This window comes from Pipistrellus kuhlii, unplaced genomic scaffold (genome assembly GCF_014108245.1).
Source record: "Pipistrellus kuhlii isolate mPipKuh1 unplaced genomic scaffold, mPipKuh1.p scaffold_m20_p_13, whole genome shotgun sequence".
NCBI lineage: Eukaryota > Metazoa > Chordata > Mammalia > Chiroptera > Vespertilionidae > Pipistrellus > Pipistrellus kuhlii.
Window position 1 is genome coordinate 7,657,389 of NW_023425438.1, and position 24,370 is coordinate 7,681,758.

Genomic DNA, 24,370 nt, shown 5'->3' on the forward strand with positions numbered 1-24,370 from the left:
GACTAAGAAAGGTTAAAAGAGCAGCCCCTGGTCATAGGGTGGTGGCCGTGGTGCTGTCCATCGCTCAGGTGCTGACAGGCTCCGCACCCACACAGGCAGAGCCTCGCCCTCTGAGCCTCAGAGGGCAAGCATCCGGGGAATGGGTGGATGGCAGGCCTGCCCAGACCCGGAAGGAGACAGCTCCCATGCAGAACACCCTAGGGTAGGGATGTCGAACTCAATCAGAGAAGGGGCCAAAATCTAAAATCCAGCCTAAATCGCGGGCCGAATGGTTTACTGAACAGTCATAAACTGTCATTGTGATGGAAACGCAGCGGAGTGCAGTGATGACAGCGCAGTGTGGGCCACATTGCAAGGCCTGGCGGGACGGATTTGGCCCGCGGGCCTTGTGTTTGACACATGTGCCCTAGGGCCTCATACCAGACGCTTCTCTGTAACAACCTAACCCCCAGGAAGTAGGCCTCGGGCAATGTCTCCTGGTCCATTCAGAAGAAGAGGCCCGGGCAGAGAAAAGCGGGAACGTCAAGACCGGAGGAGCTGGCAATACCAGACAGGTCTCTCCGCACTGAGGACAGGAGAAGCCTCGGGTGAGAGCTGAATATGGGCTTCCAGGACTTGCTTGGTGTGGCCTGTGCCTGTGAACAAGCCCTTCATGCTACCACGGCTTCCTCACATTTTACACAGCATTCTGTGCTCTCCGTGTGTGTGTGTGTGTGTGTGTGTGTGTGTGTGTGTGTGTGTGTGTGTATTGTTGTTGTTTTTCTAATTTATTTTTTAAAGTTGATTTCAGAGAGCGGAAGGCAGAGGGAGAACGGGATAGAAACATCAATGATGAGCATCACTGATAGGCTGCCACGCTGCATGCCCTCTCCTGGGGATCAAGCCCACAGCCCAGGCGTGTGCCCTGACTGGGAATCAAACCATAACCTCCTGGTTCCTAGATCAACACTCAACCACTGAGCCACCCTGCGTTTAGGGGGGACCTGACTTACCGGTACCTGGTGATGGCCGAACTCCGCCGATCTGTGCAGCCTCTGGTACCGAGACTCTGCCCCGTTACTGAGAGGCGGCTTCCGCCTGCCCCGTCTCGTCAGGACACGGTGGATCCCTGGTCTAGCAAATGGGAGAGCCCGTCTTCTCTAGCCCTTCTCCACTCACTCCTCGTCCTTCTCTTACTAGTTTCCTGTTGTGCAGGCACAGCCATCCTCATCCCCTGGAAAGCCGGAGTTTGCCAGAACCGGTTTGGCTCAGTGGATAGAACTGCGGACTGGAAGGTCCCGGGTTGGATTCCGGTCAAAGGCATGTTACCTTGCTTGCGGGCACATCCCCGATGGGGCTGTGCAGGAGGCAGCTGGTCGACGTTTCTAGCTCTCTATCCCTCTCCCTTCCTCTCTGTAAAAAAATCAATAAAATATATATATATTTTTTAAAAAGTCGGCGTTCATGTTAGCCCCACCTTCTTCCCGTGTCATAAACGAGAACAGAACAACCTGCCTTTGGAGGCGGGAAGGGAGCCTCGGAGAGGGTCAGATATGAACAAGTGGGAGAGGTAATCCCATGGTTTCTCTTTGGTGATAATGGGAGCTTTTGGCTGCTGTATGTGAATTTCGAGTTTCAGTGTTAAAAAACCAAACACACACACACACCCCTCGGATTAAGCAGCCATCTTTCCCTCTGAGTTACTGTGCTATCTCAAAACCTCAGGATCTGGGTGGACTACTGTCCCGATTCCTAGTTCTCCTTGGAGATCCCACTGTTTCCTTGCCCTCTCTGTTCAAGATGTTTTCTTCCTAGGAGGCTAACAGAACTGGATGGGCTAGATGTTCTTCCGGGAAGCATAGGCAGTATTTGATGCAAGTGGCTACGGACATGTGCTAGATTTCACCTGAACTTAAAGCTTTCAGTAACGAGAGATGCCAGACATCTCAATTGACTTGTAAGAATAATGGTGTGTCTTCAAAAGGCTATTTATTCAGTCACCATAGCAGTCCTGGGCCTCCTATAAAAAACAAAAGAGATGGAAGTACAGAAGAGACTAAGGATTTCCACAGGAGAATTCCCCAAGTCTTTGCAGGAACGCTAATTGGTGCATCCTGCCGTATGTTACAGCTGCCCAGAATGCGATTTTGCATGTTGGCCAGTACCCTCATTGGAGATACTTCTAGGAATTGCTCTTCCTGCATTTCTGAGATTCAACCTACTGCCAAATACAGCATACCAGCTTTTTAATTTGCCCCAGATTTCTGCGTTCTGGTAAGGAACCATTATTTCTAAGACCTCTTGTTTCCTCTTCACGCGTGCCACCCGCCCTTGCAGCTGGCTTTCTTTTATTCAGAAAATTGTTTTGACCAGTTCGTGAATGCCTGCATATGCGATAATGAGCTATGAACAATCGGGCAGTTGGCTTGTCACCAGCTAAGTAATTTGCTCCTGCCTAGGTACTTCACAGCATACCTGATTCAAATTACAAATTGCTACAAGTCGCAGATCCTCTGGGTCACACCGTTTCATGAATAATTGAATTCGTGAATGTTCAATCAATGAATCACAAGGGTCTACTGTGTTGATTTCTGAGAAATGAATCTTGCAGAAGTCACGGCTGTTCTTATTTAGCAATAACCTCAGACCTAACTCTTTCACCCCCTGCCCACTTCACAATGCGCCCAGAAGGCTCCACTCCGAGCCTCTGATGAGAATGTTGGGGAAACAGAGACTGTCACCAGGAAGTCTCCTTCTGAGTCAGAGAAGGATTTCTCACTTACGGATTCCAAGGGCACTGCCGGATCTGACTTCCATCCTCCCTTAAGTCGCGGCGAAGTAAAAATTATTAAATTGAGGAAACGATTTTTAAAAAATATTTTTTTCTTGATTTCAGAGAGGAAGGGAGAGGGAGAGAGAAACAGAAACACCAATGATGAGAAAGAATTGTTGATCGGCTGCCTCCTGCAAGCCCACAGGGGGGGACTGAGCCCGCAACTCGAGCAAGTGCCCTGACCAGGAATCAAACTGTGACCTCCTGGTTCCTAGGTCAATGCTCAACCACTGAACCACACTGGCCAGCAAACTGGATTTATTTATTTATTTATTTATTTATTTATTTATTTAACACTAGAAAAGAACCGAGACTGCCCTGACCAGTTTGGCTCAGTGGATGGAGTGTCAGCCTGCGGACTCAGGGGTCCTGGGTTCAATTCTGGCCAAGGGCATGTACCTTGGTTGTGGGCAAATCCCGAGTGGGGAGTGTGCAGGAGGCAGCTGATTGATGTTTCTAGCTCTCTATTCCTCTCCCTTCCTCCTTGTAAAAAAAAAAAAAATTAATAAAATATATTTAAAAAGAAATAAAAGAACCAAGACTACCTTCTAATCACAACTTAAAAATAAGCAGCCTAAGTTTAAACTGCCAGAAATATATAAAGCTGATGGATTTATCCAAGTGAGTTTTAAGTGAAGTAATGAATCCAACAGCCAGCCACCTGTAATGTGTTCCTGGTGAAATAGTTTTAAGCAGGGAAACCTTGTCTTCTGACACTATTTCTGAACAAACCTATCTGATGGCTGAGGTCTTCTTACTCTCTGTACATTTAACCTCCTCAGTGCCATTTTGTGAGTTGGGGAACATCTATCTTTACATTAAGGAGCCAAAGTGGTATTCCTTATTTCATGTGCAAATGTTTCTGGACGACTCTGTGGCCCACAGTAAGCGGGACACAGGGTGTCTCACCTCCACTCACTCACTACTGAGTTTGGGGGAGAACAGGTCATCAGCCAGCATGACTGGGTTCTTCCACAGATGCAGGCCTGAGCTTGCACTGCCTGCTAAGTGATCTGACACCATCCTTTTCATTTCTGTCAATGGAAGGTTAGAAGATGGTCATTCCCAAGGTTCTTTCCCACCCCAAGGAGCAGAGGACAATACAGGGAAAGTTAAACAACAACACAAGACAGTAATTAAAGAGGCGAACCAAGGCAGTATGTTAAGTGACAAGGGAGTGGCAGAGACAAAGAAGATGGTGACTTGAGAGATGTCTACCAAGGCCTTGAAACAGGAACAGGATTTAGAGCAGGTGGAGCGAGGAAGCTGGGAGCAGAGACTGCTGCTGGCGGGGGATGTGATCCAGGTGAGAGGACAGTGACCTGCGATGGAGCAGCACCAGTCCACTGCAGACACTCCCCTTCCGGAGGACACTCCCAAGTCTCACTGAAGAGCGCGCATGTCCTGCTGCCTCTGTGATTTCCGGGTGGCCATCTCCGCCAAGGCTCCTTCCCCACATCCCCAGCTATAGTCAGACTGCCCCACCTACATACCCATGCAATGTACACTGAGCACTTAGTACATCCTGGGCCCTTTGCCAGAGATGCACAGATATACTAGCATCCTGGTCATTTTCAAGCAAAAGTCATCTCTTCTGTGCCCTATGCCTTCACCTCTGTGCCCCCCCCCCAAGTCTGATTCCTTCCTCTATTTTTTACAGACTCTGCACTACGTCAATTCTATAAAATGTTCACACTGCATCACTCATGACTTATAGTCATATCTTGGCATTCCATGATCCAACGTGATTTTCCTGAGGACTGGACTTCTGAAACCTTGTACTTCTGGGCTTGCTCAATGCCCAATGTAATACCACAGCAGGCAACCAAGGAACCCTTACTTCTCTCACTGATATCCTGGAGTGTCTCTGCTTCCCACTATCTGCCTGTCTCTAGCTATTTACCTCCCTACGTACATAGTTCTAACATTTACTCAGAGTGTAGCCTCTCTGGGTTACCTGCAACCTCTCCTGCTTTCCCCACCTATAAAATTAAGATAACAAAAGTCTCTACCTCTTGGGCCTGTACAGGGGTTTACCGGTAAGTGACACACTAAGAGCTTATAATAGTATCTGGCATATAAGCAAGCAGCTCTTGTTAGCTCTGAAAATAGAACAAAGTATTTTTGTTCTTTTTATAAGTCAAGGAACCATACAAAGAATGTAAAGTCGAAGAGTCCAATGATACAAGGGTAAAGGACTTAAAAAAAAAAAAAAAAAAAAAATCACAATAGTCAGGTGGCACCAACCCAAATGAAGCAAAAATGTACAAGTTCCCCAAGCCTCCTTCTCTAGCTATTCAACATTAGCGAAAGGCCGGCGCTCTCCAATAGGTGTGTAATTGTTGTGTTACTTTAACACTGTCTGTGACAATGAACAGCATATTACCGCAATGCTGTACGTCGACCACAATGGTTTTTGACAAAGGAAACAGGTAAAAATGATATAATGCTTAAGCAGCTGAGCAGAGGGTGTGTCTCAAGGTATAATTAACTTTATGGACTTTTTTAAAGGTCTCCAGATTCAACATGGTAATTATTGTAAAGAGTTTAAAAACATGCTCTATCTGGCCGGCATGGCACAGTTTGGTTGAGTGACATCCCCTGCACGGAAAGGTTCCTGGTTCGATTCTTGTTCAGGGCACATACCTACGTTTCGGGCTTGGTTTCAGGTCAGGTGCATGCTGGAAGCAACCCATCGATGTTTCTCTCCCTCCCGCACCCCTTCCCCCTAATCTCCTCTCTCTCTAAAATCATAGAAATATTAAAAACAAACAAACAAACATAGCACCACAAAAAAGTGTGCTCTATCAAAAGCCTTAAGTAGGCAGTGGTTCAGTGAGTCCTGGCTGACTCTGGCTTAGGGCACCCCCAGCAAGACACTCAATTACTTTAAGAAGTCAATGAAATTGTCAAAATCAGTTCCAAAAACAAACCGCCTACATTTATTTGTAATTTTTTAAAATACATTTTATTGATTTTTTTTACAGAGAGGAAGAGAGAGGGATAGAGAGTTAGAAACATCGATGAGAGAGAGAGACATCGATCAATTGCTTCTTGCACACCCCCTACTGGGGATGTGCCCGCAACCAAGGTACATACCCTTGACCGGAATCGAACTCAGGACCTTTCAGTCCGCAGGCCGACACTCTATCCACTGAGCCAAACCGGTTCCGGCTATTTGTAATTTTTTAAGGGCTTTTTAACACTGAAATGAATTCTTAAGTACTCAAAAATCTGATTTACCCAACGAAGAGATTGTGTAAATACTCTAGTGTGGAAGTTTTTCCTTTCTTACCCAGCACTCTAAATACTGCTCCCATTACATATACATATGCTTAAAAGTTCAATCTGAAAGAAAAAAGGAGGAGGAGGAGGAGGCTGAAATTTGATAATGCATTGCCTTGCTGTAACTAGTCCCGGAGTTACATACTTAAGGCAGCTGAGGAAATACGACAAGAAAAGACAGGGGACAAGAATTAGGAGAACACGTTTTAGTCCCTGACTCAGCAGTAACCGCACAGATCCCCGAGAGAACAACGGTTTCCAACGTATTATATTAGCTGGAGGATTCCGGGAGCTGCCCTGAGACCATCACCGAATAAAACCGGCTTCATCACATTGGGGATGAGGAAGCAGGGAAAAGGCAGGAGAATATTTAATTCATGAAGCTGACTTACACAATATTATGAAAAATTTGTTTTTACCCAGGGCATTATGACATTGTACGTAATATCACTAACCAAACCTTTATATCATACTCAGGAACACAGCAGATCCCTTCCCACGCAAGTATCCTGCTACTTCAAGCAAGCATGAGTCAGAGGAGGGATAAACAGGGATAGAACCGGTCCAGAATAATCCTCAGACTATTTGGTTATCAGAATTCAACAATCCTTTGGACATTCAGAATTTCAAATGGCATTACAACTGTTCAATTACACAAAGGAAAAGGCTCGCTCACCTGCCTTCTACTTAGGGAAACATGAGTACGTGGTACAGGCCTATACCCACGTGCACAGCAACACCCGCGCTACAGTTCAGAATAAGCAGAACTCTCTAAGTGCCCTTAAGTTCTTTCTGAATTAAAGCATCTTAACTACATTGAAAGTGTAAGATGTGACAGTAAATAAAAGGACAAAGCCCGAGGGACAGAATGATCAGACGTGCACATACTTTCCAATCCTGTTGTTCTTCAAAGTCACCTTAGAAGTTACACAGTTATTCAGATTCTGCCATTTCTCAACACTTTTCTGTAATGTTCTTTTTTGACATTTTCTTTCAAGGCAGGTCAGGAGGTATACAATAAAATCGGCCTCGGTGCCTAATAGTTCTCAGTTATGTTTTAGCAAAAATAGAATTCCCCAAAGTGCTCACCTATTTTATTAATCAGCTATGACTCCATATGCCTTTTGGCTATTTCCCAAAATAAAAATCTAACTTCAAAGAATGAAAGTTTTGTCATTACCAAAGGCATTCAAAAGAAAATGCGGCAAATACTAAAGGCAACAAAAAAACAAAAAGGAGGAAGAAAAAAGGCAGGGAGAGGTAAAGGAGAGAGGGAGGTCGGGAATAAAGACATTTATACAGGGAATGCCTCACTAGGACAAGTGCATGGGCTTCTAAGGTAATGATGATAAAAGACCATCTTCTAGGCTTTAAAATCTGTTAGGAATTTGTTTTAAATAGTTCCCACCTAGGAATCTCAATGTGAAGTATACCTTACTATATCTTATTCTACTTTTGTTGCCAGCGGGTAATTCCCTTAGCCAGAGAGCATGGGTGTTATATTTGCATTCTAATTGAAATACTAATACCTTCTGATTAATTTTCCAGCTGAAAGTGGGAAAGCAAGAATGAGTAAAAACAAACAAACAAACAACTGGGTGCATATCGAATCATCTGTTAAGACCAGATGACTAATAAAATGTTTACGGAAAATAAAAACACCATCGAGAAAGATGTTTGCTCTGCGAAGGTTAATTTTAAACAGTAATTAGCAGAAGTAAACAGCACTTGAAACAGCATTGATTACAGCTCTCCACAATGCCCAAATGCTTTTTCGTAGCGTCGCTTAAATGCACAATTCATCAAAAAGAAAAGCCGGAAGATTAATTAGGAAAAGCAAATCATAATTGCATAAAAGCCATACTTCTAAGCTTACACACAAACTTCTTTGGGGAATATCTCTGCCTTCATCTTACGAGTGAAGGAGATGAACACTGAAATCAAATGTCTGCTTACAGCTCTGGGTTCCATTTAACTGCGGTTGTGTAGGACCGAGGATCCAAAGACTGTATGAGAACACTCGTGTTTTACAATGCCGCGGCGATGAAACTTCCTCTGTGGATCACTCGGAGTCCACAGCAACTGCCAGTCACCGCCACCACGGAGCTCCGGGACCGCCAGCGCCGTCCATGGAATGAAGAATGGGGCCAGGGGGGAACTTGAGGAGGTGAACCACGGCATGGTCCCACCAGCTTCCCCAGGACTGAAGAATCAAGCCCCACTCTGACCCTCGCATCTGGCTCCATAAGTCCCATGGCCCATCACCACCACCTGCCTGCCCCCTTCCCTTCACCCGTGCAGGACCCAGACCTGCCCCGGGTGCGGAGTGGCCACTTGCTCATCTGTCCTAGGTTCCACCCTATCTCATGTCTTTGTGCCTTCTCTTCCTTTCCCTCACTGACCTTCAAACCTCGGTTCCATGGAGGGGATGGACTGCCCTGACTTTTAGAAAGAAGTCACCTGGCATAGGCACAGGTCTGATGGACGGACCTGCACGTGCCTCTCAGCAGACTTTCTGAATCCAGCACTGCAGAGAAAGGGGCCTTGGCTACGGTTCTCATGTCTGTGTCCAGCATGGCACCGTGACATCACTGGTGATCACCCAATCCTGACGGACTGAACAGACTACACAAGTAACAGAACTGATGGAGAACATGGGATTGAGAATGACACCCATGTAGTTCCCATCGTAGCTCTGCCTGTACCTGGCTGTGTGACCCTGGGCAAGTTCCTGTAACCTTTCAACTTCATTCCCAGTGTTGTTGTTTTTTGTGAGGATTAAATAAAATCATTTCCATAAAGTGCCTGGTGGCATCTGGTACAGGATAAATGTGCTGGACATGTTAGTTACATTACATCATAGGCCCATTCTCCAAACCAAGAGACTTGTTTTTAAACAAATCAAACTAATACAGTCTGCTGGTGGGCAGGAGAACATTGTAACCATGGGAGATCTGAGAGTCAAGATATGGACAGAAGAAAAGGGGCAGGAAAACAGAGACAGAATACATAAGGGAGCTAAGGGCTCCAGCATCTAAAGAAAGACGAAGGCGAAATAGAGTCAGGAGTCAGTGAGGAATGTTTAACATGAGCAGAGGACTGAATGGGATTTTATAGCTGCAGGGTCGGCAGAACAAAGAAATCGATCCCCTCACCGGGCTTTATTGCCATCGATTTGGTATAGATTAAGAATATTTACAAGCTGCCATCATGGTTCCGTCTCACCGTGGAATATGACCCCCGTACATGACGACACCCAGGTACTGAATAGGCACTGCTCAGAGCAGCTGTGCCAGAGTACTTCCCAAAACTCCCCTTTGATTTACTCACCCATGAATTTCTCATCTTTAAAGGATAATTGGTTCCAGAGAAGATAGGACGGAGCTTTGTGCTCAGGCCCAAACACAAGCTTCAGGGAGGAGAAGAGCACTGCCGAGGGAGCCAGCTGCCTGGCTCGAGACCTCCTCCGTAAAGTCAGTGCGTTCAGGCTCCACGTGACGAATAAGGTGCGCGCACCCAGAACGTGGCACCTGACAAAGCACGTGGACGGGAATGCACCCAGGTGCAGTCTTACCATGTTGCCAATATCAAAACTCTGTGTTCCGGGCTGCTCGTGCATCTGCTTCCAGCGGCAAGAAAATGTGCTCTTGTCAATAATGCAGTTAGGAGACTGTCCATATTAACACGAGTACCTCACGGGGCTGCGGTTTTCACCAAACCATGTGGTCACCCCGGCATCAGCCTCAACTTCCCAAAGGGATGCTAGATGTAGTCAAAAGGATGGAGCTCTGAGTGAAACTGACGGAAGTACAGGTAGGCACGTTTGGATGTTACGGAGAGACGGTCAAGTCCTCTCTCCACAAAATCACCATGCTGCCCAAGAGCAAAGAGCATGCGCATGAGTGGATCTTTAGCTTTAAATGTCAGGCTACCTACTACCCTGTGTTCGCAGGTGAGGCAAGGAAGACTTCGAGAGGTGAAATGACTCGCCCAAGATCACATATCCACAGAGACACGGGACAAGGCCGCATGGGGCCAGCACACAGAAAGTCTGGGGACCGAGACTCAGAGGGAAGCCTGCTGTCCCACCCGGGGCTGTCCGTTCTTGCTTTGGGCCTTGAATGTCATCCTCTCCTCGGACTTCTTCCCTTCTGTGTATAAACATGCCCCCATTTCCGAAGTCTAGAAAGTGAAAACCACTCTTCTTTTAGCTCTTACCTTACCCGCAGCCTATCACTCTACTCCTGTTCCTTCGCCCTCCACCTCGGAAAAAGTGCCGTCGGCACTCACATCTGTGCACCGTGCCTACCACTCTGAGCCGCCAGATGCTCACCCCCCACCACGGCCTCCCTGTATCCTTCTCCTCCAGCTACAGAAAGCCTGTCCATCCTTCAAGGTTCAGGGAAGATGCCACCTTCCCCAGGGAGGGAAACTAGACTGATGCTCCCGGTGAGAATGTCTGTCCTTCCTCAGCGTGCCTGTCAACTTTTTCTCCTGCCTCTGAAGGAGGGAATCACTTAGCTCTTCACGCTTTCTCCCTGAATTGGTTCCATGCCTGTCTCCCATGAAAGCTGGATGCATGTGAGCTAGGGCTACATCTTATTTCTTGGAGTATACCACATGAAACTCTCCTTTAGTAAGAGTTTAACTGTCACAAACTTATTCGGGATCTTCCTGATACTGTTTTTAAGATACCATGTATGGGAGATAGTTTTGTTTGTTTTTGTCTTTACCTTTGAAGACCCTACAAGGATCCCAAACTTCAACCACCCAGATAATAGGTCCCTGAAATAAAATAAATGAAACAGACTAAGAAAAACAAGGACGTTAAATAAATATATCCTGCTGTCATAGTATGTTATTTTTTTCAGGCTACCAAGGCTGCCATACACTGCATCGGCTTTGTTAAAACTGATAAATAGGTTAGGCTGGCAAAAAAAAAAAATAAAGGTAAGTGAGGTGCATGAATATTGCTGGAAATGGGCCAACTTAAGGCTATTTCACTGTGAAGGGGGAAATGCGATGGCAGAGGGAGTTGGGAGGCAAACAGACGTAAAAGGAGGGAGGGGGGAAGAGAGGATAAGGAAAAGAGAAGCGGAGGGGTTGGGGGGGAGAAGAGAAGGTGTCAGGAAAAGATACGGAGCAAATTCATCACTGTAGACACAGGAGCTGAGCGGGCTGCAGCGAAGTCAAGAACGAGCGAGCGGCATCTACACGGAAGAGCGACCTGCTTCCAAAGGGGACCGGGTGTCCGATGAGGGGAGGGCTGATGAGAGGAGCCCATCCCTGTTGCCGGCTGAAAGGCCCAAATTGAACTGGATGCTCAGACCACCTCCCGGCTCCCCCGTGCGGAGGAGGGAATGGGAAACAGCCCTGGCAGTGGCTCCGGCTGCGCAGCTGGTCACGCTCCGAAGCCAGCAGCGCCTGGGCTCGGGGAAGAGGCTTTTCAGCCACGGAACAGATTCTCCCATTAATCAGGAATGGCCATGGGAGGAAGGACCTGAGCCAGTCAGCTACTGGTCTGGATATTGCTAATAATTTCTCTCTCTGGTTTCGGGAGGATCTGTGCCAGGGTTTCTTCCAAGCGCATGCAAGCAAGTATGGTTTTGCCTTTGAGTGTGAAAAAAATTGGCAGCAAATTAATACCAAAAAGAAATGTGACCCGGGGCCAAGAGGGTGTGAGATTAACAAAATTAGGCATCAGTAAGATCAAACGACAGGTCAAAATACACTAAACCTGCGCCCCTCTCTTCCTTTCAGAGGACTACAGAGTATTTATTATAGGATGAGTTAGTGTCTTGCTTTCTACCAGCTGCAAATCTCCAAGGAGAGACACACTTCTCTCCTGGTCAGGCCAACGGCAGTCCATGTTCACGACCCCGAAAAGTATTCCCGAACTCTCAATGTGTTTTATACTTCAGGATACTTTCTGACAACCAATCTGTGTACAGTGTCACTTGATTTAACTGTTTGCAACCAAGGGACCAGAACATCCTAACCTAACGAATGCCCTTACTAAGCAATCTATAATGGATCCCCAATGACTACCATATAAAGTCCATTTTCTAGCATGTCATGAGTGATCTTTGATAATTAAATGTTAATCCATCGTTTTCCAATCACCAGACATTTATTCATTACCCGTCTGGGTGTCACGTACTCTCTCTGCTTCAGGGAACACAGACAGGCACACAGAGCGTAGGATATGGTGTAAGTTCACAGCCCCAGGAAGTATGACGAGGATCTACCACGCGGGAGCACGGTCTTCGGGCAGGGCATGGCGAGGAGGAGTCAGAGCATGGTCCTCGGGCAGGGCATGGCGAGGAGGAGTCAGAGCACGGTCCTCGGGCAGGGCATGGCGAGGAGGAGTCAGAGCATGGTCCTCGGGCAGGGCATGGCGAGGAGGAGTCAGAGCACGGTCCTCGGGCAGGGCATGGCGAGGAGGAGTCAGAGCATGGTCCTCGGGCAGGGCATGGCGAGGAGGAGTCAGAGCACGGTCCTCGGGCAGGGCATGGCGAGGAGGAGTCACACGGTTGGGGGTTTCCTGGGAAGCTCAGGAGTGGCGTGAGGAGAAGCGAATGCACTTCCCACCGGTGGCCTCGCTTCCCCAGGATTCCAGAGAGAATAAGCACACCCGAGCCAGGGATGCTTGCTGTCAGAAACTTAAAAGTCAGTTTTAAAGGGAGGCTAAGCACACCGGGGCAGGGAGCTGTTGACAGGCTAACAGTGGGAGAGAGGTGCCCCGCCTAAGGAGAGGGAGAGGATGAGAGAGAGGGTCCGCAGAAGACCGTGCTGAGGAAACGCAGCCGCCAGCCAGCATGCGGGCAGCTTCAGAACCGTGCTCATGTGTTCCAGACAATGAAACAAGTTCATGACTTCATTTTGAAATATCCCTATCTGAAGATAAGACCTAAAAATAACCCCTTCCTGGATACACTTTGATGCATTGCATAGGGTGATTTTTGTTGCTGATTTTGAGAGAGGGGTGGGGGGAGAGGAAGGGAGAGAGGGAGGGAGGGAGGGAGGAAGAGAAACATTGATTTGCTGTTCCACTTCCTTATGCATTCACTGGCCGATTCTTCTATGTCCCTGACTAGGATGGAACCTGCCCTTTTGGTGCATCAGGATGGCTCTATAACCCACTGAGCCGCCCGGCCAGGGCTTCCAAGGGTAGTTCTGACTCCATCCAACTTTTGTCCCGTCTTCCCCATCTCAGGAAACGGTACCCACCGCTCAAGCAAGGAGCCTGGTCTCCGTCTGGAGGCCACTCCTAACCTGACCCCCACATTTTATCAGTTTGAGACTTTTTAGCCATTCCTGCCTTAACTGTACACACTGCACTCCTCCCTTTCTTCCCACTCGTATGTGGCCACCTGCCATGCTTTGTGACAGACCTTCAGAGACCTCCCTACCAGACCCCCCTCAGGGTCCACGCTCGCCTCCAGCTACAAAACCATCCTTACAGCCAAGACTGGTCTCAAAGAGGGTGCCCTGTGGACTCTATCTGAAGCTCACAGCTTTGAATGGATTCCAACTGCACGTAGAATTAAAGCCAAACTCTTTACCTTCCCTTCTATATGATTTGTCCCTCTCTCCCTCCCTCCCCTGCTGCACTCTCCCCCCCCCCCCCCTACACACAGCCACAGGAAACCCCTGGTCCCCCCAGACACAGAGCTCCTTCCCACACTGGGCTTGCTGGATACGGGGTTCCCTCTGCCTAGAATGTTTTTCCCCAGGCTCCTTGCACAGCTAGCTCCTTTTCAACTTTCAATGCAACTCTTCAGAGAGACTTTCTCAAGTTGTCCCACATTGGTCTCAGCATTCTGTAATCCTGCTGTACTTATATAATCTTATCATTTACTTTGCTATTTCTCCCATAGCACTGGCAGCTCAGGGGGACTGGGACCCCATCTGTCTTGTTCTCCTTGCACCTAGCAGTGTCTGCCACACAGCAGGTGCTCAATAAATATTCGTTAAATGAATGAATTAGGGGAAACTTTATAGGTATTTGCTAAGAGTAGGCAAATAACCCCTTCAACCTGCCTTTATTGAGTATTTTCAACATATACACTTCAGAATAAACACGCTTTTGTGATTCAGAGGGCTTTTGAAAATGACTTTTAAGGCGATTTTTAACTTTAAATCTGTTCACATCTCTGCAGAACAGCACTGGGTCCTCGCTTTTCCATGTCAGAACTACACAGGTGGCCCAGAGACTGAGCGTGCCCAGCACTGAGTGGCCGAGGTGACCAATGAGAAGGAAGGCACAGGCTGCCACTCAACTCCTACGGACACAGTGTCTAAGATTCACAATATCCAGAAAAGCTTTCATGCACAGAAATGTTCCGGAGATAAAGCTGAGAAAACGTGGACACAGGACCATGTCCCCGGGGGACTGTTCTGACGCAGGTGTTTAAGTGAACAGGAAGTCAGATGCCGTTGCTTTGCTGCCTCGAGTTTTGAGTGACCCTTCCTTAGTGATAAACAACAAAATGACTGCGATATTAACAGAGCTGAAATAAAGCACCCACATCAAAATATATGGTAGAGGAGAAACCAAGATGGCGGCCTAGGTAAGCACCTAAGCTGCAGCCTCGCACAACAATTTCAAAACAGAACGGACCTCATCCAAAATATATGGCAGACCCTTCACCAGTCCTTTAACTAAACTAGTCTCTTCTCAGTTACCAAAGACACTCTTGAAGCAACATCATCCAGCAGCTGTAAATCCAGATGAAGACTCCAAACTATATGCCGAAGAAGGTCTTGAACACAGGGGCAAAGATTCGCCAGGTTCAAAATCGGGGCACTGGCGGCAATAACATTTGGGTCTACACGCACAGCTTTATATGCACACTGGTAGGCATTGGATTTCATACAAAGTGTGTATCCCTGTGGGATTCTCTTTGCTTGCCTTTTGGTTCTAGGCTCCCTCTGAAAACAACAAGCCATTCAACTAGGTCCTGCCACTGAGCACAGGGCAGAAACATATTATTGCTTTTGGCCTCACGACTGTCCTTTCCCGCTTGCGTAAAAAGCCCGTGTTGACTGTACTGTGAAAAAAATTAGAGGAAAGAAAAGCCCTACTGTTGTAACGGTGCCAAGAAAGTATAAGAAAACAAACCCAGATGCTAGAATCTGAGGCATTTCCTCTGCTATGTGACTATGTCCTTTAACTGAAGGACAAAAGAACATGAAAGAGCTGAAATATTTTAAAGCCTGAAATGGACATTTCTGTGGCCCGCTCAGCTTAGACATGTCAGTGACACACATTTTGCTGACATTTAAACAAGCAGGATTTATTCAGAAGCATTCAGGAAAAATCCTGGTATCGCTTTCCAACACGATTTATTTACATTTCTGGTGCTTTATGTGAATACGGATTGGTTCATTTCCCTGACAGCCCAAGTCCTTCCAAAATGGCAGTAAGTGAATCAAGTCCTTCTTAAGCCCATTTCATATTTACTACCCCTCATCCTTCAATACATCCATGTGCTGTCATTTTTTAACCTCTTTTTCTGGGGACATTTCATTTTTTTTTTTTTGATGCTATGGATAATAGTAAATAATGTGAGATTAATCTTTTTATTTCACTTCTCAGGAGGTACTTGACATAGATTTATAAAGAGCAAATGTGTTTCCTGGTAATAGGAAACAGGACCTCAGCCCATGGGAAATAGAACACAATCAATCATGTTATATTATGTTAAACACACACACACACGTATATCAAATGGACCACCCATTTGGTAATGTGACTGATATCAAAGTTCTCAAAAGCACATTTAAACAAAGAAAAGAAATGCTCTTAAAAATCTTGATGGAAAAGTTAGTGTGACTGAGAAATAGACATCAAGTCAAGAAGTATCAATTAGTGTGTGATTTAATTAAAAACCCACCTGAACTGAATAGTGATTCAACTGTAAAATGTGGCCAAGATTTAATAAAGATCTTACATCCATCAGAGAGCAGTAAAACACAGCAGGAAAGTCCCACTGCAGAGCCCTGAATGGCCAAATAGGGAGGCTCCTAAAAATTACCATGTCCCTTAAGAGTGGTCCAGAAGGAATGAATGTCAGGAATTTGGAGACCTTCCTGCTATGCTGGATCCTTACCTTCTTCCTCAGTGTTCTTCTTTCCATATATAGAACTGGTGCAGTGCATAAGTTTTGTTTTTTAGTGGCCAGAGTTCTGAGTTATGCGCTGGAATGTTCTAAATAATTCTGTTGGGAGTCAGCAGGGTTACTAATGGACATACCATCTAATCATGACCCATAGCGGCTCTTGTCCACACAGAGGAAAAACAAGCTCTCTGACTTGTTGCTGTAGAAATGTCAACATGAGGAAGACAGTTTTCAACTTTATCTCTCATATTTCCTTTGCTACTCTATGGGGTCAGCTTCCTGGCATGTGGGAAACAGAAAAAACAGCTCAATAGCAAAGCTGGGTGTGGTTGTTATAGTGATAAGGGAAATGAAAGTGGAAGGAGTTTGAATAATATTTACTTGGAAAGTCTTCCCTTTTCCTCCATAAGCTACTCACAAAGTACATAATATTACAATGATTCTTTAAAAACAACAACACACACAACCTGTTGGAATGTATAGCTAATTTCTATGACTAATTTCTAGTCACAGAATAAGAGCAAAACTTTCAGGAAACTCCTAATCAGAGAATGGAGCACAATTATCAGTACTGTCCTATTTAACAACAAATAGCTCACTGCAGACATGTCCCTATCAGGTAAGATAAAAGTAATCATAGGTAGCATTTACTTCCATGTATAAACTGTTATGTCACCATGTCTGTCTATGGTACTTCCCATGTCACCGTGTGTTTATATGAATTCATACTTGCGCATGGGACACATGTACATATAACGTGCTTCTTAGCACAGGATATACACAAATACCTATGTGACACATGCTTTAAGAAAAAACAAACATGCTTCCTATGCACATGAACATACACTGTCGTAAATGGTATGGGATACACCCTCTGGATTAAAGCTGCTCGTTTAGCTATTCACATATCCAAAGGACCCCTGAGGAAATGAGGCTTGAATGGAGGCCAGGCCAGGCGGCACAAAGGAACACATAGGTGACATTTCTGGGAGTCCCATGCCGCACTGAGGTGTGACACCACAGCCGGGCTGCACTGGAAGAATTCCTAACGGCAAAGCATCAAGCTGGCTCCCCATCAGAAATCCTTCAGAAGATCCCACTGTGATTAGCAATCAGAGTGCCAAAGGGCACGAAGAACATCTAAGTGGAAGAACAGTGTGTGCTCCTTTCCCTACTGCAGGGATAGCTCGGACCTTTAAATATGGCAGGGGAGGCTCGCACCCCTCACTAATGGCCCAGGTCCGGGTCAGACGCAGCTGAGGCCGCTCGGTGTTGTCTGGCGCCTTAGAAAGGACGCCGGCGAGGTCCCTGAGGCCGGGGTAGGGCCACGGTGGTCCGGTGCCCGCTCAGTGTGGTCTCCAGGATGCTTCAGAAGCCGCTCTAAATGCACCTCAGCCATCCACTCCAGCTGCATCACACCGAGACAGGAGTCCTTTCATGGCTGCTGTGGCCAAAGCACAGTCCCGATGTTTAAAGCGCTCTGAGCGGCACATTGGACTGTTTTTTCAGGGGAAGGGGGGGGTGTCCGAAGCAGAAGAGCCAAATAAAGTCTTTTATATAATAAGTGCATAAACCAGATCAGAAGGTATCCTAGACACCTTTCAAATGCCCTCCTGGGAAATCAACAACTGGCGGCCTTACCTACCGGTAGCTTTCTAACTCTCAGGACTTATCTAAACAACAGAGCATGGAACAGATTTGAAAGAGGGGGAGGGGGGAGGTTCTTTATTTCATTTTCCAAACTGGGTAAAAGGAAGAAGAAGAAAAAAAAAAAAAAAACCACTTAAAAATACACAATAAAATAGGAACTCATTTTACTGACACGCAGCTTTTCTCTACATCGACAAAACTTGGATTTTTATCTCCTGACAAATATATGGCTATATGAAGAAAGAAGCCATCAAATTTGTAACGTTATTAATTGCCGTGTTGTTCCATTGTTATTGGACCAGGAAAAGAAAGCCTACTGATAAGGAGGAAACACTTTACTTGCTTTTCGGGAAATTAAAAAAAAAAAAAAAAATCTCAGTGACAGAGAAAAGAATAATGAAGTGTAGGAAAACTAGGAAGTTGTCAGCCAGAAACAAACACACACACACACACACACACACACACACACAATTTAAAGGAACATTCCAGCCTCTTAAAGAAAAGACACACAAATATTAATTCATCATGTGCTAATGCCTTCCCTCTTCCAACTGCCCCGGCACTGCTCGCAGCTGCTGCTTCCTCCGAGTGCAAAACACTTGTAGTAACTCAGCGATGTGGGGTCAAAGGCAGGAAGGCTCCCACCCGCCCAGAGAGTACCCCGAGCCCGAGAGAACCACCCGCCCACAGGAACCTGTTCTTCCCGTCTCAGAGACCATGCAGCATCGAAAGAATCCTCTCGTAGGTTTCCAAATAAATCACGGCAATGCCCAGAACAGCATGCTTAGGGAAGGCCAGTAGGAACCAGGGGATGAATCACGTTTTATTTTCATTGGAGCATTTCTTTAAAAAACAAAAAAACAAAAAAACACACCCAAATAGTGGATTTTAGTGCTCTAGAATACCTTTCTTGAGAAAATTATACATTCAAAAATAGAGGCACCAGTCCTACAAAATAAATATAATAATATGTCTGGGACTCGTAAAATAGCGTTTAAGCAGATTAAAATACGCTTCGATTTACTTTGACCAGAATCTTCTAGACTGCCTACCATGCCAGCACTCTCCAGGCTGCGAACGGCCCCTCTGCTCCTAGGACATAGGCCTGCCTGTCTCATCTCCCCACTAGACTTCCTGGGGCGAAGTCCTGCCCATCATCTCGAGGCTCCGCCCCCCCGCAGCCTGGCCAGCCACGGATCCACGCTCCCCACTGGTGCAGAGCACAGTCAGGAAGGGGCAGGATTAACTTGGGGGACCCTTGCTTCCTCCCAAAAATGCTCTCCTACTTCTGCAGTGAATGCTAGGAACTGCACAGCTAGAAAGGATTCAAATGCAAATGATGGCTGAAGTGACAACATTCTAGAATGTAATCAATAACACTGGTTAATTTTTTTCCCTTAGAATATAGGTGATGTAGAGAAAAAAAAGAGGCAGCTCAGCTTTTGGGGTGGGAAAAATATAAAAAATAGGATGGGTGGCCAGAGAGAGAAAAAGACAAATGTGGCAACCTTCACCATTCTGACCTAAGGTTAGTTCTACGCGCCTTCAATAAGTGGGAGAAATCAGAACTCTGTCCAGAGATACATCTTTATGTGTATATTGCATGCACAGTCTCCTGTTAATATTTTCTTGCTTTTTAAAAAATTAAAACATTCAAAGAGTATTTGAAAGATCTCTTAATCAAGATACTAGTCAACATAAAACACTGGCAAGAATGGGAAATGGGGGGGGGGGGGGGGAAAAAAACAGTATCTAGCAGAGAATCCTTACCCATAGTGATACCTGTGTAAGGACAGCTGAAATGATGACTTTCTGATGAAATGTAAATTCCTGCTCAAGTGGTTATACGCCCAAACTGTTTCTTGAACTTTCCTTCTAAAAGACTTTTTGTTTTTCCCTTGAAGCAGAACAAATATAAACTACCATGCTTGCCCGAGTTGTCCAAAATCCCAGATTATGGTTTTGGACTAACCAGTTACACTAATAATGCATGAGGTTTTAATGGCCTGACCTTGGGAAGGAGGAGCTGATGGTGGAGTGGGCCTCGGCAGAAGGGACAACGCCCACTCCTCTCAGGAAGGGCCCTGCCATGGGGCGGGGGGTGATAACCACCGGCTCCCTGGGCAGCAGCTGGTCCTCTGCTCCCGCCAGGAAGCGCCTTTGTGGGCCAGAGTTTAGGCAGACACAGCCGGGCAGAGCGGCAACTCGGCAGCTCTGGGTGAGAGAGCATGCGCCAAGCCCTGGGAATCACCGAGAGGTCGCCTGCAGCCAAGTCAGAAACCACAAACACGCAGGGGCTGCTCAGGGCTACCGAGAAGCTGCAACATTACCCTCCTAAGGGCAGTCCTCCCGCACCGCCCCATCCCGGCACCCCGGGACGGTGGACACAGAAGGCGTTGGGGTGCTTTTAACAACAGGAAGCGTGTGCTTAAACATATATACTGAGGGTGTAGTATTTAATCTCGAAACAAGCACACGCTGGTAACAAAAATGGCACTTCCGGGAGTCCTGCACCCACCTGGGCCTGGGTGCGGCAGGCCAGAGCAGACAGCTGGGCTGCACACAGTGCGGACAGGAGGGAGGGCTTGAAAGCACAGGGAAGGAGTGAAAGCAAAGAGGGGGAGGCCAATAAGCGGCACAGAATGTCACTGGCTGTTTACCTGTACCTGTACAGGAAGCACCCTTGTAAAGGTCAGGCTAGAAGTTTGTTTTTACACCGTTTGTTGATTGTAACCCCAATGTGGTTAAATAAAATGCTCCTACACACACACACAAACACACACACTCTCTCTCTCTTTGCACTAGCATATAAACGATGTAACTGTGACTTTCCTGCTGGGCACATGAAATCACAAACAACCAGCAGGTCACTGTATGACTTCCCACCGTTAAAACGCAGGTATAATTATTCTGGCAACTGCTCCTCCCCTCCAGCTGGTCTTGGGCCAAGTTCCTTGAGTTTCCTGTTTTGATTTCCCAGATCGTCGAATCTGGTATCCGCCTTTTGGTAGGCCTCGTTTCCCCCCTGTACCAGTTATGGGGACATCAAAACAACAAGTCTGTGCCTCAAACACTAAATTCTGCAAGACTGATTCGGCCGTCAACCGGAATGAGAAGTCCACGGCGTATGAAAATAAATAACTTTGTCTACACGTACGTCCTTTGCCCGGGACGCTGCTGGAATGTGAAATGAAACACATATAGTTAAGGTTTCCAAGCCACTCTATCTCTATGCTCCTACAGAGGAAAGATACAGCGTGTTATCAACCTGGGGTTACTTTCACAGAGAGGGCAGCAGCAACGCAGAGTTCAAGTTGCATAAGGGCCTGGCTGCCTCTGTAAGGGCACGTGGACAGCCCCGGGGAAAATCCCATCAGCTGGGGCCTTACCCCTCAGGAAGATCGGGTTCCACAGCGTCTTATGTGGCCGAGGGAAGGACTGGTGTTTCCCAACTTGATAAGCAGTGTTAACTGAATTCCTCAAAAATGCTCTAAAAAAATATTACGCACGAGCTAAAGAAATGCACTCAAAAGCATATTTTATAATACTGGTGTGGCTGGCCTGAGGAAAACAGTCTGTGGTGAGTGTGAAGCATGTGGCTAACTTTGAAATTGGGAATCGGTGCACATCACATCCTGCAGCAGACAAGGCCCAGAGGGTCTTGCTTCAGGATAAATAAGAAACAGCGATGGGGAGGGTACATCTTGCATTGCTAATTATCTACAGAAATTAAAAAAAAAAATGCTAATTGACCATAACTTCACTATGCCCACAGCCAATCAGATCCCTTCCTGGATCCCACCACCATCCAAATGCCAAGTTGTTCCAAGTGCATCTCCTCCATGATGCCTCGAAGACTATTGGTACATAACAGCCATGAGGCTATCTATGCAATAAAAGCCTAAGCAACTATTATGGCGGAACGACCGGTCGCTATGATGCGCACTGACCATCAGGGGGCAGACACGCAACACAGAAGCTGCCCCCTGGTGGTCAGTGCACTCCCACAGGGGGAGCTCCGCTCAGCCAGAAGCTGGACTCTCAGCTGGTGAGCACAGCAGCGGAGGCCGGAGCCTCTCGATCTCCTCGGCAGCACTAAGGACAGCAAGCTGAGTGGTAGGAGCAGTGAGCATATAAGGAGCAAGGGGTCCCGGACTGCGAGAGGGCGCAGGCCAGGCTGAGGGGACCGACGCCCCCAGCCCCCCACACTGGGCCTCTAGTTTGTATATAATTCCAGATCACAGTTTTTGGCCCTAAGCTCCTCATTGCTATTCATGACTGAAACTACAGGACTCTATTCCCACTAATTCTCTCGTATGCAATGTATACTTGAATAAAAGGAGAGCTTTTTCTTCAAAATCGTTTCTCAGAAAAGAGAACCCCCCCCACAACTGACTTCTTTCAAGAGCTCAAATTCTGCAGGGTGCTGTGTTTTGAAAAACAAAGTACTGTTTGTAGAAGATACATTAACTTTAAGTGACCTCAACCAATCCTATTTCTGTATTATATAGAGGCCATCTGACAGAATCTGTTCACAAGGGGGGTGGGGGAGGGGGAAGGAAGGAACAGAAATTTAATCAGCTATAGCCATTATTTCTGAGAATGAGCTCAGAATTGGAAGTGCTGTATCTGGTAAACAGTCTTTTTAGAATCACTTTGAAAATCAATGCAGTTAAATCTTCACGTGGTCAAGACCATAAATATACACCTAACTAATTAAAAATGCAACAGTCCTGGTTTTATGGGAAAAGATACTGTGTTTTAGGACAAAACTTCTTGTGGTAACATGGGTTCAAAACCTTGCTGTATCTCGACAACTTAAGATGGTAGCGAGGAGGGTGTGCCCAGAGACCGGGTGTCAAAACGACTAGGAAGGTGGTCTAAGCCAAGGCAGTGACAGTGATGCATTCGTAACATTTGAGTAACACACGTTGGTGAAATGTAAGAATGGCGAAAACCAACCATCTAACTTGTAGTGCCGTATTTTCCGGCATATAAGACAACTTTTGAAACGAAATAAGTCAACTGAAAATCGGGGGGTCATCTTATACGCCAAGTATATCCCGAAAAACATCTCGATATGCCGCTAAACGAATTTCCAACTCGATCCCGCACCAATCACTGCAAGGCTGCTCGGACCACCTCTTGAACTCAGCCAATCCAAGCAGGCTTTTTATGCATGCAAATTATACATGTTCTGTACCCGAAGCTACACTGTGTTCTAGTAAAAAGCCTGCTCAGATTGGCCAGAGTCAGAAAGGCGGTCTATTAAAAAAAGAAAGAACTGGTGTTGCCTCGGAAGTGGGGGGGTAGTCTTATACAGCGAATATAGGCCTAAACCTATGTTTTAACTGTAAAATTAGGGGGTCGTCTTATACGCCCCGTCATCTTATACACCGGAAAATACAGTATTTTATACCGTGTGGTTTTAAACATGTATGAGTAACTGACTTAATCATTTAAATAGACACTTGACCACTTCATCTACATCCTTGAGAGTTACATACTGAAGTTGGCAAAACCCTCCTATTTTTGGCAGGAAAGCGGGTGGGGACAGGGGTGAGCAGAGAGTCAGACAGTGACAATGAGTTTGTTCGTTAATCGACTGCATTGTCTAATGTGCTGATGTGACTGAAAAAAGACTGTACATGGTTAGTCCCGGGCTTCTTAGCGACCTGCAGTGTGAAGCCCAGCGATCCCATTCCAAATTCAAGGACCAGACTACATGTTATCTAAGACCCGCTGTGGTTCTAAGACTTTACGCCTATTTTCTACTATATTATCTTTGAATGATTCAACAGCACTGGTACATACAAACAGATGTTATCTATAGACTGCTATAAATTTCTTATTCATTACTGCCTTTTAACATGACCTAGAAACTTAATGCAATTCAAGAGGAAAGTCCTGCTCTACAGCCCTCATGGGTGTGACTTTGGACCTTGAAAATCCTTGGTAGTTCATTTCAGAGTGGCATCGTTTTAGAGATAAAAGGTCTATTTAAGCGTGTCTCGCTCAGTCCTCTTTTCTCCCTACAAGAACCTGGAACAGAGGGAGAGTTCAGGGCGAGGCCCACGCCCAGGCCACATCCTTTGTTCATTCTGCCACGGCACCAAGCTCTTGGCATGCCACCTGTGATCATTGTGGCTAGGAATCCTCTTTTCACGCCCTCCATCTTTCTTCTAGGTAGCATGCGTGAGTGTACAAAAGCTGTGAGCCATGGTCGTGTAATTTTCTTGTTATTTTAATACGATTCCTGACTTCATGCTAAGAGGTGAAGTGCCCAGCGATCCATCCACACCTCCACAATTTTGCCCCATGGCAAAACCAACCGAAGCCTTCAATCGTCACCACACAATTCTCCCATCCCAGCCCGAGGGAGGCTGCTTTCATGCCAGATGAGCTGCGTTTTCTAATTAGCATGCTCCTCATGGCCATCTTCCTGCAGTAAATTAAGCGGAATGGACCAGGGGACAACAGATGCTGGTCTCAAGCACAA

At 46.4% G+C, this 24,370-nt stretch overlaps 1 protein-coding gene across 6 annotated transcripts in view; it reads right to left on the reverse strand.

Annotated features, from left to right (window-relative positions):
- The window catches only part of CRIM1 (cysteine rich transmembrane BMP regulator 1), a 158,925-nt gene that overhangs the window by 94,575 nt on the left and 39,980 nt on the right, over positions 1 to 24,370 (reverse strand). The gene's annotated exons all lie outside the window — the stretch shown is intronic.